This window comes from Protopterus annectens, chromosome 5.part0 (assembly GCF_019279795.1).
Source record: "Protopterus annectens isolate FY-2018-M chromosome 5.part0, PAN1.0, whole genome shotgun sequence".
NCBI classification, from domain to species: Eukaryota; Metazoa; Chordata; order Ceratodontiformes; family Protopteridae; genus Protopterus; species Protopterus annectens.
The window spans coordinates 338,581,649-338,597,409 of record NC_056735.1 but is presented as its reverse complement, the minus strand read 5'-3'; positions in this window follow the sequence as shown (position 1 = coordinate 338,597,409).

The window sequence follows — 15,761 nt, the reverse complement described above, 5'->3', positions numbered from 1 at the left end:
AGCCTTTATTATCTTGATATGTTTTGATTATTCTGGGTAGAGGGAATGTTTTATTCCAGAAGATTGCTACACCTTTTTTCTTATTTGTACATTTTGAGCTTACAGAAATTGTATATTTGTTAGCATCTAGGAATTGAATAGTATATTTCGTTAAATGGGTTTCTTGTAAAAATATTATATTAGGAATAAGAAAGGCTAGATATTTAAATAGATTACTTCTTTTATAAGGGTTGTTCAGACCATTTATGTTGAGACAAACCTTTCAGCGTGATTGTGTTATATAATTATGAGTATAAGATATACTAATAACATATCGATATCATGTATAACGTATGAGCATCTCACTCCAAAAAAAGTTTTGTTCAAACTGAACATAATGAATCTGAAATCATTGTGGTAAATAAATATTCCATGAACATTGCTGGATATCAAAAAACTTTTTTTAAGAAAATGATTACATATTCTAAGTTAAAAAAACACAATATAGCTCCCTGCCTGGAGTTAAAAACTTCTAATCTCAATGTCATTAGTCAATGAGATCAAAACCCTAAACTGTAGCAACAGAACACAAACTCCACTAATGAATAGATTATGTAAGTTAAACTGGAAACAGAACTAGTATACAGTTTCTTATTAAACATATGAAATCTGCTTTAGAAAAACTCATCTGGTATGAATGATTATTTGTATAGGTATAATACAAAACAGGTAATTGTATATGATCAAAAAAAAGAAAAGTATATTATAGTTCTGATAATCAGAGTTGAATCAAAGTATCTAAAGAAATATTAAAGAGCTAACTAGATTAACTAACAACCTTAAAACAGAGTTAGATCATAGGGCTTATTTATATAGACAGAACTTCTATTTAATTACTATGTATCTTAGAATATCTAAATCAGAACTGTCGTAATTATGTAAAAATTGTAATCTACCATAATATATACAAAAATTATTCTATATCTCTTCCCTTATATTCATGTGATTCATAAAAAAAATTGCTAGCAGATGTGTAAAAACTTTCCAATCAAACATACTCAAAATGGTAACCTGCAACCTAACCTGACAGAATTGAGACAGTCATAGCTATTTAATAAAGTGAATGCAACAATTAATGACATTCAAAGAAAATATTCAATGCAACATTAATGATTAAAACACATCAAATGCAATTGTTAACTGTATCTAGTAATATTCACATTCAGAAAATATACATTTCCAGTGCTGTAGCCATTTAGTTAGGATGAACATAATAATCAGCTCTTTACTATACAAAATCTCTGCAAACTGACTAGGATAGTAAACACTGATTTTTTGCAACATATAAACACAGACTATAATATAAAAAAGAGCTAACTTAAATAAAACACCTTGTTATTTGTCATAAAATGAGAAATTATCAGAATTACTGAGTAAAGGGAAGTTCAAATTATAATGAATATATAAAAAAATACATACATGCTCACATGTAAAGTCTTTCTCTTTCTGTATCTTATTACTTCCCCTTCCCTCATTTCTCTCTTCTTCGGTCATCTAAATTGTTGATTCCTTATTTTCCTTGTCTCTGGAAGCTGAGGATAAAAGGAATAATAAAAGAAAATCTAAGTTTCTTATATGCAATCTTTATTCTGATGTTCTAAGGCAAAAGTAAAAGATCGCAAAAGACATAAAGTGACAAAACCACTTCTCGGCCATTGCACTGATCTGTATTTCCTGTAAGCTTTCATCTCATACCAGTGACATCATCAGCGAGCTTCACAATGCTGAGAATGTGAAGCAAAGAACAAGAAATGATCTCCAAGCTGAACGAGAGCTTAAGAAAAATGTCTCGTGGAATAGGAGCGTGAGGTAGGTAGAATACAAAAATTGTCTCTTTAAGATTAATCGGCGGGAAACTGGCAAGACTAAACAGAAAAGCTTTACTTGAATTTTTTATGCAGATCCACGGCTCCCAACCACTCAAGCAGAAATCCCAATGCAGTCACAGCATAAAAACAAAACACCCATCCCAAATAAACCTTAGGTGCAGCACATTAACATGTTAAATATCATTTCCAACACCATAAGAATCAATAAAATAATACACATATCTTAATAGCCTGACACATTTGGATAAATCATTACCAGAATAAAGGGTGAAATTTATATGCAGTAATTACAGTATATGATTTCCTGCAGCAGTCAACTATTACTAACCATTGAGATCATTGCTGACTATCAGATGTATATCTAAGAAAGGGGAAGGATGCTATTATAAAAGTATGTTATATTCTAATTTATGTATTCATCAGGGGATTCAAAGGATAAAATATGAGATATGAAATTTGTTAAAAAAAGAAAGGGAAAGGGAAACTCTTTATTATGCATTAAACCTCCCCATACTACATCCCATCACTTTCTTATGCCTTACATTATGGAATATTGAATGTCTAGAAGAGTAATACTGATAAATTTGTGAAAGTATAAAGTGTATTAAAGAAATTACGTGTTATCATTGAATATATACAGTGATGCAGGTGATGATATTATGATTATTATAAATTAGGTTTAATTGTTTGAAAAAGAAATTAAAAGAAAGTCTAAATGTGAAAATAAACAGAAGGAAAATTAGTAATTTATAATGTGACAAGCTGTATTATTGTATGAATGAGACATTGTAAGCAAAGATCATAGAAGGACAAGAGAAGATCTTACCTTAAGAGTATGACATAACAACACATGCTTGTTAATAATATAAAGTCCATAAAGTTAGCATAGCATATAAGTAAATTGAGTAATAGATCATTTATTTTTTAGTCTCTTTTGTTTTTCAGTAGATTTCCATGTAGTATTAGAAGCCATTATTTTAAGAGAGGGATTAGCCCATTCCATTTCTTCTATTCTTTCTTGCAATTTGTGTTTTTTAACAAAAGCCAGAGCAGCATCAAGATCTTCAAACACCGAAGGACCATCTGGAAGAAACATCTTCAACTTCGCAGGAAACAAGAGGTGAGTTTTAATCTGAACCTTTTTCAGTTCTTTAATCAAAGGTAAAAAAAAAATGTTTCTCTTGGCAATTACTATTGTTGAGTAGTCATTGTCGAAACAAATGAGTCATTATATTTTAAAGGAGATTTCGACCAGGCAGTTTTTAAGACTAGCTCTTTATGAGAAGAGGAGATACATTTTACTATGACAGATCTTGGTTGTTTCCAATTAAGGCTGTTTACTGTTGTTTGTGACCGGTGAGCTCTCTCTATTCCTAAAGACATAGCCTCAGGTAAATCCAGGGTTTTTGGTAACCAGGTGTTGAGAAAGTTTGACATGTTATTTCCCTCTATGTTTTCTGGAAGTCCGAAGATCCTGATATTATTCCAGTGTGATCTGTTTTCTAGATCATCCAGTTTATGTTGTAATAAGGTGTTTTGCTTAAGTAAAAATTCTATGTTGTTTTCATTTTCTACTAATCTACCATTAAAGTCTGTCAGAGATTCTTCAATACTTGTTATTTGGATTCTTTGTTGTTTTAAATCCTCACGGAGCAAATCCATCTGTTTAGTGGCTTTTTCTTTAAAATTGTCAATTGTATGGTCAATCTTGTCAATCTTTGTAGTGAGGTCTTGAATGTTGGTTATTAGAATTTGCAGTTCTTTTTTAGGCTGGAATCCTGACTGCCTGTGTTTGTAAAGCTCATAGTGAAATTCTTTCAGATGAGAGAAAGCTATCCTGATGAAGTTTTGACTGGAAAATAAGTCCAACTACAATTTTTAATTAGATATTTCTGTAGAAGATGTTAAATACTACTAAATTATGTAGAAAAAAAATCCAAGTTTTTTTGATAGATGACACATTTCCAGTGAAGATATATTTCCTTTAATGGAGCTAGTGAAATATTTTGCTACACAGATTTCATGCTGGCCACACCCCCTCCAATCTGGTACTGAATTCTGACATGGCCCATTTTCCTTTAGGAAAAGAAGGAGGGCGGTATGAAACATAAGTCCAAAAATACTGATTGATGCATCTCTGGAAGCCATGCTGAATTTCTTGAAACCCAGATAGTGTCTTCTAGTAATGTGATTAACATCTCTTCAGTGGTTTTGTCTGAATCTGAAAGTCACTGAGGATGTCATTGTGGAAGATTTATATGCTTTTTGCAGACTGCTTAATTTGAAACTATATTTTCAGAATGGGGAATCTGTTAGTGACAATAGTGGCTTTAAGTTCAATAAATCAACATTTATTCTACCTATGAATAGGAATGTAGAAGCATTTCAGAAATGTATACTTAAGGAGTTACATTTTGGGTTAAATATTCAACAATATGTTTCTCCTTCTAATTTATCTAGTGAAGAAAGGAATGCTTTGACACAGCAGAAAATTAACAAAAATATAGTTATAGTTTGAGCTGAAAAAGGTGGAGCAACTGTTATTATGGATAAATCTTTATATGTCACTGAAACTAACTATCAGCTGCAAGATAACATATTCTATGCATGTATGCCTTATGGTCTCACTTCTGATTTCAAAAAAGAAATTGACATGTTTCTAGAGTCTGCTGTTAGGGAGGGGATTATTGACAAATGTACAATGTTCCATCTGAAGGTTAAAAAATCTGTCTTCTCAATATTTTTACCTTCTCCCTAAAATTCACCAGGACATGCAGCAGCCACTGGGTAGACCGATTATATCCGGTAAAGGCTCCCTAACTGAACCTTTGTCTGCCTATTTGACTGTTTATTTAAAGCCATTGTTATCAGGAGTGAGAGCCAGGATAAAAGACACTACTGAATTTTTGAATATTATTTTAGATGCCCAATTAGAGTCTAACTGGTTACTATGTACATTAGATGTTATGTCTTTATATACTAGTATTCCTCATTGGGATGGTTTGTGTGCTTTAGAATATTGGCTAAATAGAATGTCCTTCTATAGCCTGGGCTTCAATAAATTTTTGTTACGCTTAACAGAGCATGTGTTATCTAAAAATGTTTTTTCCTCAATACCAAATGTTTTTTGCAATTGAGGGGTACAGCAATGGGTGCATCGTTTGCACCCATCTAGGCTGACATTTTTACTGGGTATTTGGAATAGATAATAATATATGATATACATCACAACATTTTTTTGGTGAGATTGATATCTGGGGTAGATTTTTGGATGACTGCTGGATGGTGTGGAAGTCAGATGCTAAATATTTACAGGAATTCTTTCAGTATTAGAATGAAAACACGTGAGGCATCAGGTTTACAGTAAATTATGATGCTACATTTATTTCATTTTTAGATGTGAAAGCGTCTAAAGAATCTGATGGAGCTTTGTCTAGTACATTATATAGAAAACCCCACCATTCCAACACTTTACTCCACGCATCCAGTTGTCATCCTAAGCACATTACAGCAAACATACCTAAATCACAGTTTATGAGAATACATAGAATATGTTCCAATACTGAAGAATATATACATTTTGATAATGACCTTGTAAGTCGTTTTGTTGAATGAGGCTATTCATTGGCACAGATTAGGCAGACTAGTAGGGAAGTACAATCATATTCAAGAAGAGAGATTGTGGCCCTTGCTCTAGCAACAAAATTAGATTCAGTACCACCTATGGTAGGGACACTTACAGATATTTAGATATGATACAACACTGGGACATTTTATTAACATATGACAGGTTGTGTGAGTTGTTAGATCAGAGATGCTCTTTTTCTTTTCGGAAAGGGAACATTTTAAGTAGTTACTTTAGCAATTAAAAAAATGTTTTACTCTCTATAAATTCTGTACAAACTACTATAGATAGTACACAAGTGGTAGGTTGTTACCCCTGTGGCCATTGCTCTTTTTGTAAATTCATATGTTCAACTAAGGGATTTTCAAGTAAGAACACATCTAGGGTTTTTCTATCAGAATGTTTGGCAATTGTAATAGTGACTGGGCTATATATCTGGCTATTTGCTCTTGCACAGCCTTTTATGTAGGTCAAACTTCCAGACCATTAAAATTGCGAATTTCAGGACATCTAAGTAGCATTAGAAATAAGTATCTGGCTAATGCCTTATATAAACATATTATTATACACAAGACAGCAATATTTAACTTCATTATTATTGATAGGGTGTTAAGACATAGATCAATAAAAAGTGGTTGGCATAATGTTTTGAACAAAAAAAAAAAAGTATTGGATAGTAAAATTGGGGGGATTGTTTCCACCCGGTCTTAATGAACATTTGTAATCATTGTTTAATGGGATATAATTATTCTATTATGTTATGATATATAAGATGGGGAATGTGCTGATGTGATTTACATTGGAAAAGGCCTGTGGGCCGAAACCCGTCTGCTTTTGTACATTAAAACTAGATATTTGTCCAGTTGAGTTCTGGCTGTTTTGTTTTTTGAAAGAACAATGTTAGTCATTTAAGATAAGGCAAGTAGAAATGTGTTTGGGCTACCATTACTCATATGGCCATATTCCCACTTAAATTGACAAATTTGTTTATTTATTTGTTTGTTTGTTTTTTTTCATAGTTTTATGGTAATGTCTACAGGCTAATTGTAATGCTTATTTATTTTTTTTTATTTAAAAAAGCAAAATAAAACCATTGACAATATTGATGCAATGTTATTTTGCTTATCTACCAGACCATAGTACACAAACAATAGATTATATTGTTTTGCTTGAAGATTTCAGTTTTACTCATGATGACTGTAGCAAAGAACATGAGGACTTCAGTACTGAAGCACATTCATTGTTATTAAGCAATAAGTTGCCTCTTTTTCACTCCAATTTTTTCATTCTTTAATTTAAATACCTCATGCACATGATAAATGTAATCTACATTCACATATTTGACTTCATACCTCCAAGATCTGAGTCTTTTATTTATAGAAACACTCACCTCACAAACACTTCCATGCATACCTATGTTGTATGTGCTGGTCATTATTCATAAAACTACAACTCCAAATCATTTGAGGAGCATATTCATATACATTCACATACATACTTGCCATGACACCCATTCATTCTTTCTATCACCCATTCACAATACACTCAGGCATTAGAATTTTTTCTGTAAAATGGGGCAGTAAATTATTTGAAAAGTGTTTGAAACTGAAAACGATGCATATCATTAGTATCAGCATATATGACAACAGGCAACATTATACAACATGGTCACTAAAATATCTAGTGGTGGCCATGACTACATTAGAAGGTGACTGGTAATCATGGGCAGTCTGTAACTGGATATGCAGACCAGCACTTATTTATATTTATTCTTGTTTTCAATCATGTATGCATCTATCTATTTTTATTACTGTTTAAAACAGTAGTTTGTACAGAGGGCCATGATATCTGCTCCTGATTCATTGGTTTACAGTGGAAGGAGATTGTAGCTGGACTTATTTAGATTACAACACATTTATATCATCAAAGGTGTGGGTATCCACATAGCAAAAATGTAAATACATAAATATACATATTTTACTTCAGTTATTTATTTTATTTTATTTTATTATAGATAGAGTAGTTATTAAATAGACAAAACTGGTTCTGAAGAGTATGCCAGGATGTCAAGTGTCATGACTTGTGAAAGAGTGCAGAGTCAAGGGCTCACACATGCTGGTTTAAACAAGAAAGAGATGATAGTCACCTTATATTTACAGTCAAAGCTCAGGACAATGAATTGATAAGAGCCAGGCAGGATCTACATGCATGAACAAATACTGTAAATCTGTTCATCCCCCAATGACCTCTAAATACAATTTGAACTGCAAAAGTTAGAACTAATGCTAAATAAAAAGCATAGGAGGCTGAAGTATATGAAAGGATAAAATAGCCTGAGGTACAGGAAAGGGAGAAGGTGCAAGAAAAAAATAAATAAATACAGCACCAGCATGTTAAACTGTTTGTCAATTGTATATGAGTAGCAGAGCTAAAATCCTAACCTAAGGATTCATGGATGATTTGTTATAGTAGTTGGAGTGTCGAGGCAGAGCAGATTAGAGTTGTCAGTATATTGGACCAGGTTGGCATGAAGGGTGGCTTTATGGAGGTTGTTGGTGAATATGGTGAAGTGAAGAGAAGGGATCTAAGGATGGATCCCTGTGGAACACCTAAGTTTACAGGAAGAAGGAAGGATAGGGAGTTTTCCAATTTTATGGCTTGTTGATGGTTTGAGAGACAATCCTTGAACCATGATAATGTAGAGTTGTGAAGTTTGAGTTCAGAGAGTACGGTTAGTAGCTTGGAGTGAGAGACCATGTCAAATACTTTGGAAAGATCCAAAAAGGTGCCCAAGATGAGATTTTGTTTATTTCTCTGTTGATTTATGGTATTGTTGAAGCTGATAAGGGTGGTGGTGGTATTGTGGTTGGGGTAGAAACCATGTTGTGATACAGCCAGGAAATTATTAGTTAGTAAAAAGTTCAGTATTTGGGAATCCATACATCTCTCAAGGAGATAATATGGCAAATGGGCAGTAGTTTGATATTTCAGTTGAATTGCCACCTTTGTACCTTTGTATATTGGTATAATATGAGAGATTTTCCAAAGGGCAGAAATATGTTGTTCAGAGATAGACCTGTTTATTAATATGGAGATGGGGTATGAGATGGCTTTGGCTGTGATTTTGAAGTATTTGCCAGGGAGTCTATCAGCTGCAAGGATAGTGGGTTTTAGCTTTGTCAAATATTTATATATTTTGTTGGTTGGGACTGGTTAAAGGGAGAAGGAGTTTTGGTCAACTGTTGAGGTCTGAGGGTTTGGAAAGTTTATGTGAGAGCTGTTATTATTCAGATTTTGAATGTAGTTGGTAAAGTAATACAGACACACACACACACAAACACACACACACACACACATATATATATATATATATATATATATATATATATATATATATATACACATCTAATTTATATATGTGTACACACACACACACACAGATATGTATGTGTGTGTGTGTGTGTGTGTGTGTGTGTGTGTGTGTGTGTGTGTGTGTGTGTGTGTGTGTGTGTGTGTGTGTATATATATATATATATATATATATATATATATATATATATATATATACATATTTTATTGAACAGTAAATGACAGAAATGACAAAAAACTAGAAGCAAGCATGGAAATTTGCTAGAATGTTGAACAAGTATACAAAAAAGGCATTTCAAAGGCTGTGCATGATACAGTCTTTACTGAAGTGAAGATGATGTTATGTTCTCACATAATGTGAATTTAGTTTTATTATTTGCTATGTTGCTCACTTCCATCCTGTTCCATCATTATACAGTATTTGCTTTTATGGTTTACACATTTATAAATTCTGTGATAACACATAATATGATATACATAGAAATGCAGTTTAACAATATTCATAACATACAACCTAGTTACTGTTTAGATTTACAGGCCTAATCTGTTTAAATAGTTCAGAAGCCTATATATAAAACATCAGTCTACCTAGCCACATTCTTGGTATTCACTTCAATATTTGAGCTAAAGCATCTACTTATAAGGGATTTCTATGCCTATTCCATCAAATTGTCACCAAGTTCCTGCGTTATTACTTTAATGAAAGTAACCTATGAAATATATTGAGTGCTTTAAGCTTAAGGTTTTCCCCAATGATACAGTACTCATTCAGCTCCAACAATGATGCAGGCTTGTACTTTGAATTGCCTCATTTAGGCTGTAGCAGCACACTGTAGGTGTTCATCACAATCACTAAACAATTAATTATTCCGGACTGTATCACCGAAATGCTGACTGGACCAACTCCTTCATGCCACACTGCACTTTATATGCCTCAGGCATACAGGATTTAATGAGCTGAAATCATGTATGCACACTGCATTTGTCCGTGCTTTGGTACTTTCATATGATAAGTCGAAAACATTTTCACATAAAATTCACTCGAGCATCACAATTTGCATATCATTTTGCCATTCTAGCACTGAATATCTTTTTTTCCAAGATAATAAATGCATAGTATTTTCAGATCATGTCACCGCTACTGAATCATTATGAATTGTTAGTGTTACTCACTTCAGTCTAAAACTCATTGCAGTACTATACAAATGTTTGTCTCCTCACAGCTGAGGATTAAGGGAAGAACTTAGCACCAGTGTGCACAGTCACAAAGGTCTGAAGCAAGCATTCTGTTTATTTAACTCTCAGAATGTCTTTGCATTAATTAGCATCTTGCTCTGCAGTGAAATGTCACCTTTCAGAAGTACTTAAGATTTCAAAACATATTGTCAGATTTAGTTTCCAGCTATTTCTGGAGGGAAAAGTTTTCAGCACAAAGCATTTTATCTTATACAATTGCAGATCTTAGATGTGGGAATCACTCGATTCAAGAAGACTGCTGTTCTCACAGATCCTCTATAAGCATACAGAAGTCCAAATGTTGTGTGTATGTGTGTTTGTTTCCCAGACATCCCACAATGAACATTTACATCAACATTATTTCCTTGTGCTCGAGGAAACATCAGAAATCCAATGTTTTTCTAAAGGATTCCAGTAAGTGACTCAATTATTTCAGTTATTAGCGTTTCATGACTCTTTTTCAGAAAAATACACATTCTCCTAGTGTGGCACTGTTTGGTTAAGTGACTTATTCAGTCACATGGTAGGCAAATGCAGATCGAAAGATTCAAGCCCTGTACCCTTGACTACAGGAAACAGCTAATTAATAGTTTAAAGCTTTGTTTTGCTGTACCAACTGCAAGACATTCATTAATATCTACATTTATGGATAAATCGCCAAAGGGTTTCAGTCAAACAGTTATGATAGCCATTAGAATTTCATAATTTTGTTTTTTCAGAAAATGCATGTTGATGCAATGCTTGTTGTTCTGCTAACATTTTAAAGTGATGCAGAGAAGTTCAGTTCTTATTTGTGTCTGATTCGGCCTCACATTTCTACCTTTCCCCATGTTAACTTATTTTTTGTTGTTGATGTCGTAAATCATTAAGGTTTAGTCGATCAGTACCACAAGTCATTTGAGTTTCATAGTTTTTATTTTTTCAGAAAATGCATGTCTATGCAACCCCAATTGTTATAGAGTGTTTGGTAGTTACTAGGCATATAGACCAGGAGCCATTAGTAAGCCTAGTTCCCAACTGCCTCAATGCACTGTCAGGTTAAGTGACTTGCTCAAAGTCACACAATAGGCAAATGAAGACTGATGAAATCAAACCCTGAGCCACAGGAAGTAGCTTGTTAGCACCTCATAGCGTTAATCCTCTACACAAATGGCCAGAAAACATGCATGTGCATGCATGCACATGTGTGAATGTGCATTAACTTTTTAGGTAAATTAGAGTTGTCTGGCACTTACGGCTCTGAGATGTTAATAAATTGCTTCTTGCAGTCAGAAGTACAGGATTTGAATCTTTCTCCTCCATTTGCCTATTGTGTAACTTTGAGAAAGCGATTTAGCCAGACAATGCTTAATGGTCAGCCCTGAAAAAGGATGCATTGCCCAATGGGGGTTACCTGATTGACAAACCGATAATTAAAATAATATTTAAAATGTGTCCCTTTTGGGAACTTTACCCCCATTATTTTACTCTTGTCTGGAATTCTTGATCAAAAGAGAGGTAGAGAGGTATTTTATTCTGTGCCTTGTAACATTTGTGGCTTTCTGACAAATTGTTGAGGACTGCAGTCACTAAATAATGACGTGCATGTTTCATACTTTGTTTTTTTCCAGAAAATGCTTCATGCTATGTCTTTCAGAAAGCATTTGGTCAAATTGCAAACATACACATGCCCACATACACGCACATACACGCACACACGCACACACACACACACACACACACACACACACACACACACACACACGCACACACACACACACACACACACACACGCACACACACACACACACACACACACACACACACACACACACACACACACACACACATTGCTAGAGTCACAGAAGTGAAAAGAAAATAGCTGTCATTTGAGACTCATGCCAAAGTCTTACAGCCATGCTGAAGGATAATGATCTAGCTAAAAGAAAAAGCACTTAACAGAAAGGTAAATACCATCTAGCTAAAGGTTCTTGGTTGTCCAGTGGCAGGGATACTAGCATGATATGCAGGATGTCAGGTTTGAGACACAAATCCATGCTATTTTCCTTTCAGGTTTGTAATTTCAGAAAATATTTGCTAATGTGAGGCTTGTTATTCTAGCAACTATCTAATTATAAAAGAAAAATGTTTAACATCTGTTCCTGATTTTGTCACTCTTAGGGATGTGAGCACTTCCCATAGTATTTAACTGTGGTGGCCTCATTCTATAGGCAATCAGTGGTATCTCCAGTGTCTATTGGTTTCCTCTGGCATCCAATCTCTAAACTGCTATAGGTGCCTTTATGGCACAAAATTAGTGATCCCTGGTGGCAAGTCTTATCCACATCCCAAATCTCCATACTGCCCTAATTGCTGTTATGTCACAAAAGCACTAATCAAAGTTGGCTAGTGTTCCCCCTCCCTCTGATCCCCATAGTGTAGTAAGTGCACCTCATCCCTGTAGTACAGTTATTCCTGGTGACTAATTTCCTCCCATTCCTGTAGTGCACCAATCCTTGGTGGGTAGTGGCCCTCTCACCCAATGTTGTTGTGTGCTTGTTACACTAAAGGTGGGAGGTAGCCTGACAGCTACTCCAACCCACACTCACACACACATGCACATCAAACTCACAGAGACATAGAAAACACACACACACACACACACACACACACACACACACACACACACACACACACACACACACACACACACACACATGCACACACAACCACACACACTCGCACTCACGCACACACGTGTACAGAAATGTACACACATGCAGACACACACACACACACACACACACACACACACACACACACACACACCCACACACACACACACACACACACACACACACACACACACACCCACACACACACACACACACACACACACACCCCATGCTATCAACTGATGGCAATCATTGCTAGAACCTGTGTTCTGAGAGACTGCCTTCCAATCTATCTGCAAATATACAAAGCTGAGTGTAAATGTTTTGGTTTTAGAGTTTGTTAATTGTTGCTTAGATCTCTGTTGAAACTGTCTCCCTCTTCTGAGAGACTGCTTTCCAATGTATCTGCAAATATACAGAGCTCAGTATATTTTTTTTGTTTTAGAGTTCGTACTGTTAGTTGTTGCTTAGATCTCTGTTGAAACTGTTTTCCCCACCCCCACCCCTATTTTCGGCCATGTCTTTAGTTGGTATAACTATTTTTTACAGCTTGTGTATTATCTAACTCAAGGATCACTTGCATAAAATTAGACCTGCTAGTAACAGCCTGCATTTAATTGCTGGAACCTGTGTTCTGAGTGACTGCCTTCCAATCTATCTGCAAATATACAGAGCTGAGTATATTTTTTTTGGTTTTAGAGTTTGTTAATTGTTGCTTAGATCTCTGTTGAAACTGTTGTCTCCCTGTTCTGAGAGACTGCTTTCCAATCTATCTGAAAATATACAGAGCTGGGTATATTTTTTTTGTTTTAGAGTTTGTACTGTTAGTTGTTGCTTAGATCTCTGTTGAAACTGTTTTGTAGTTTAAATTTGGCGGCTTTTGCAGTTGCCCGCCCCCGGTGTAGATTTGATCTGGGACACTCCCCGAGTCCCATCTCTTTACCAGATTCTACCTAATAAACTCTTTCTGCACTTGCTTTTAGTCCTTTTTAATTTAATTGCATTTTTTAAACTGTGTTTGGTGTAATATTGCTACATAATCAAGTGTGCTAGCTTGCATTGCATGTGAATTGTTTTTACTACTGTTTTTGCTACTTTTCTGTTAACAAAAAAAAAAAAAAAAAACTGCAAGCCTGTTTCCTACCTTTCCTGTAACTAGTGTTCCAGATACAGATTTACTGTATCCAGGACTGTATGTAAGCTTCTGAGCCCCCCAAGCCTTTCTGAGTTGAAGGGAGGCCTTCTTGCCTATCAGTGGGAGTGGTAAGCACTAGGTAACCTGTCTACCACGTAAGGAGTGGTTCTGGCCCAGAAATTGTTATTGGCTATTTGGGCAATCTCTTCCATCTCTCTCAACTTTCTGATTTAAAAGCCTGAATTTGCACTTGTTTCTGTCCTGTAACTCGTATAGTGCAGATACAGATTCTTAGTTTTAGCACTTAAATTTGCTTATTCATGCTCCGCACTTGTTCAGAACTTGTAAGCACTAAATAAGCTATTAATTACTAAAGCACTCAATCTTCCTCATTACCTAGAGGAAAACAATTTTTGTACTTACTTTTCTCACTTGCTTAGAGAAAAACAGCTCTTGTACTCACTTTTCTCACTTATCTAGAGTAAAATTGTTTTTTATTCAGGCATGTCCAAGGGTCAGTTCCCAGTGTTCTCTCCTGTCTATCTGATGAATCTGGGCATCTTGAGGCAATGTAGAAATTGCCTCATGTACACAGACAACCCTCTCCCCCTACCACCCAACACTACAACCTGTGAGAGATACACTTATCTAGCCAAACTGGAGGTAAAGCTCTCTCTAACCAAGACTGAACTTGACAGTCATGAGGAGAAGGTAAACATTTGCACCACACCACACTCATCACATAGTCTCACTAAATCTACACCACCAAAATCCACACATAGTAACACAAAAACATTTGCGGTGGCTCTCAATAATAATTTGTCTAAGCAACAGAGACCTCCAAAGCAGAAACGCAAGCAATCTCCATCCCCCAACACAACCCAAATGACACATAGCCCACAGACTCAGTGTGCCACTCAACCAAACCCAATAAGGCAAAACAACGTACCCAATACACTAGTCACAGGTGACTCTATAGTCAGGCACACTGATGTCCCACTCACCAGGCTAAACAAGAAGAAGGTTACTGTCAGCTGCCTGTAGGGTGCCAGGATCCGCCACATATCCCACGCACTCAGGTCCCTCCACAAGTACAAATATGACTCTGTCATTGTCCATGTTGGTGTGAATGACCTGAGACGTACCTCCCTGGACTACATGAAAAGAGACATGGCAGAGCTCTCTGATCTTGTAGCTGAGGCAGGTATGACCTTAGCCATGAGTAGCATTCTGCTATCGCCCAGAATGATACCGCAGTACAAGGACAAAATGATTGACTTCAACAATTGGCTAACCTTCTGGTGTCATTCTAAAGGGATCCAGTATCTGTCTGCTTGGGATGACATGGTTGACAGACCATGATGCTTTGCCACAGATGGCCTGCACCTGTCACCCCTGGTATTCCAGATACTGGCTAAGGCTCTTGCTGCCCCTATAGTGCCTTTATTAGGCAAGGTTCAAATGACAAATTCACCACTGTAACAGGAACAGGCAAGCAAAAACTGAAGGTAATGCTACTCAATGCTAGAAGTCTAAATCTCAAAATGCACTCACTCGAGGCACTCCTTAAAATGGAGAACATCGATATCTGTGCAGTGACTGAGACCTGGTTCAAGGCTCCAGAGAGCACCCCTGCACTACCAGTCATACCAAACTTTTCGGCCATGTGACCTGGACCGAAACACCAAAGGCGGAGGTGTGTCCATATTCATTAAGGATATCCACACCTCCAGGCTAGTTGCTCAGCATAATGCATCTGAGGTTATCCAAGTGCAACTAACTCTGGGCAAAACTGCAATCCAAATTGTAGCTTGCTACAGATCTCCCACCGTGCCCCAGGATTCACATTCCTCTTTTCTTGATGTACTGGAAAA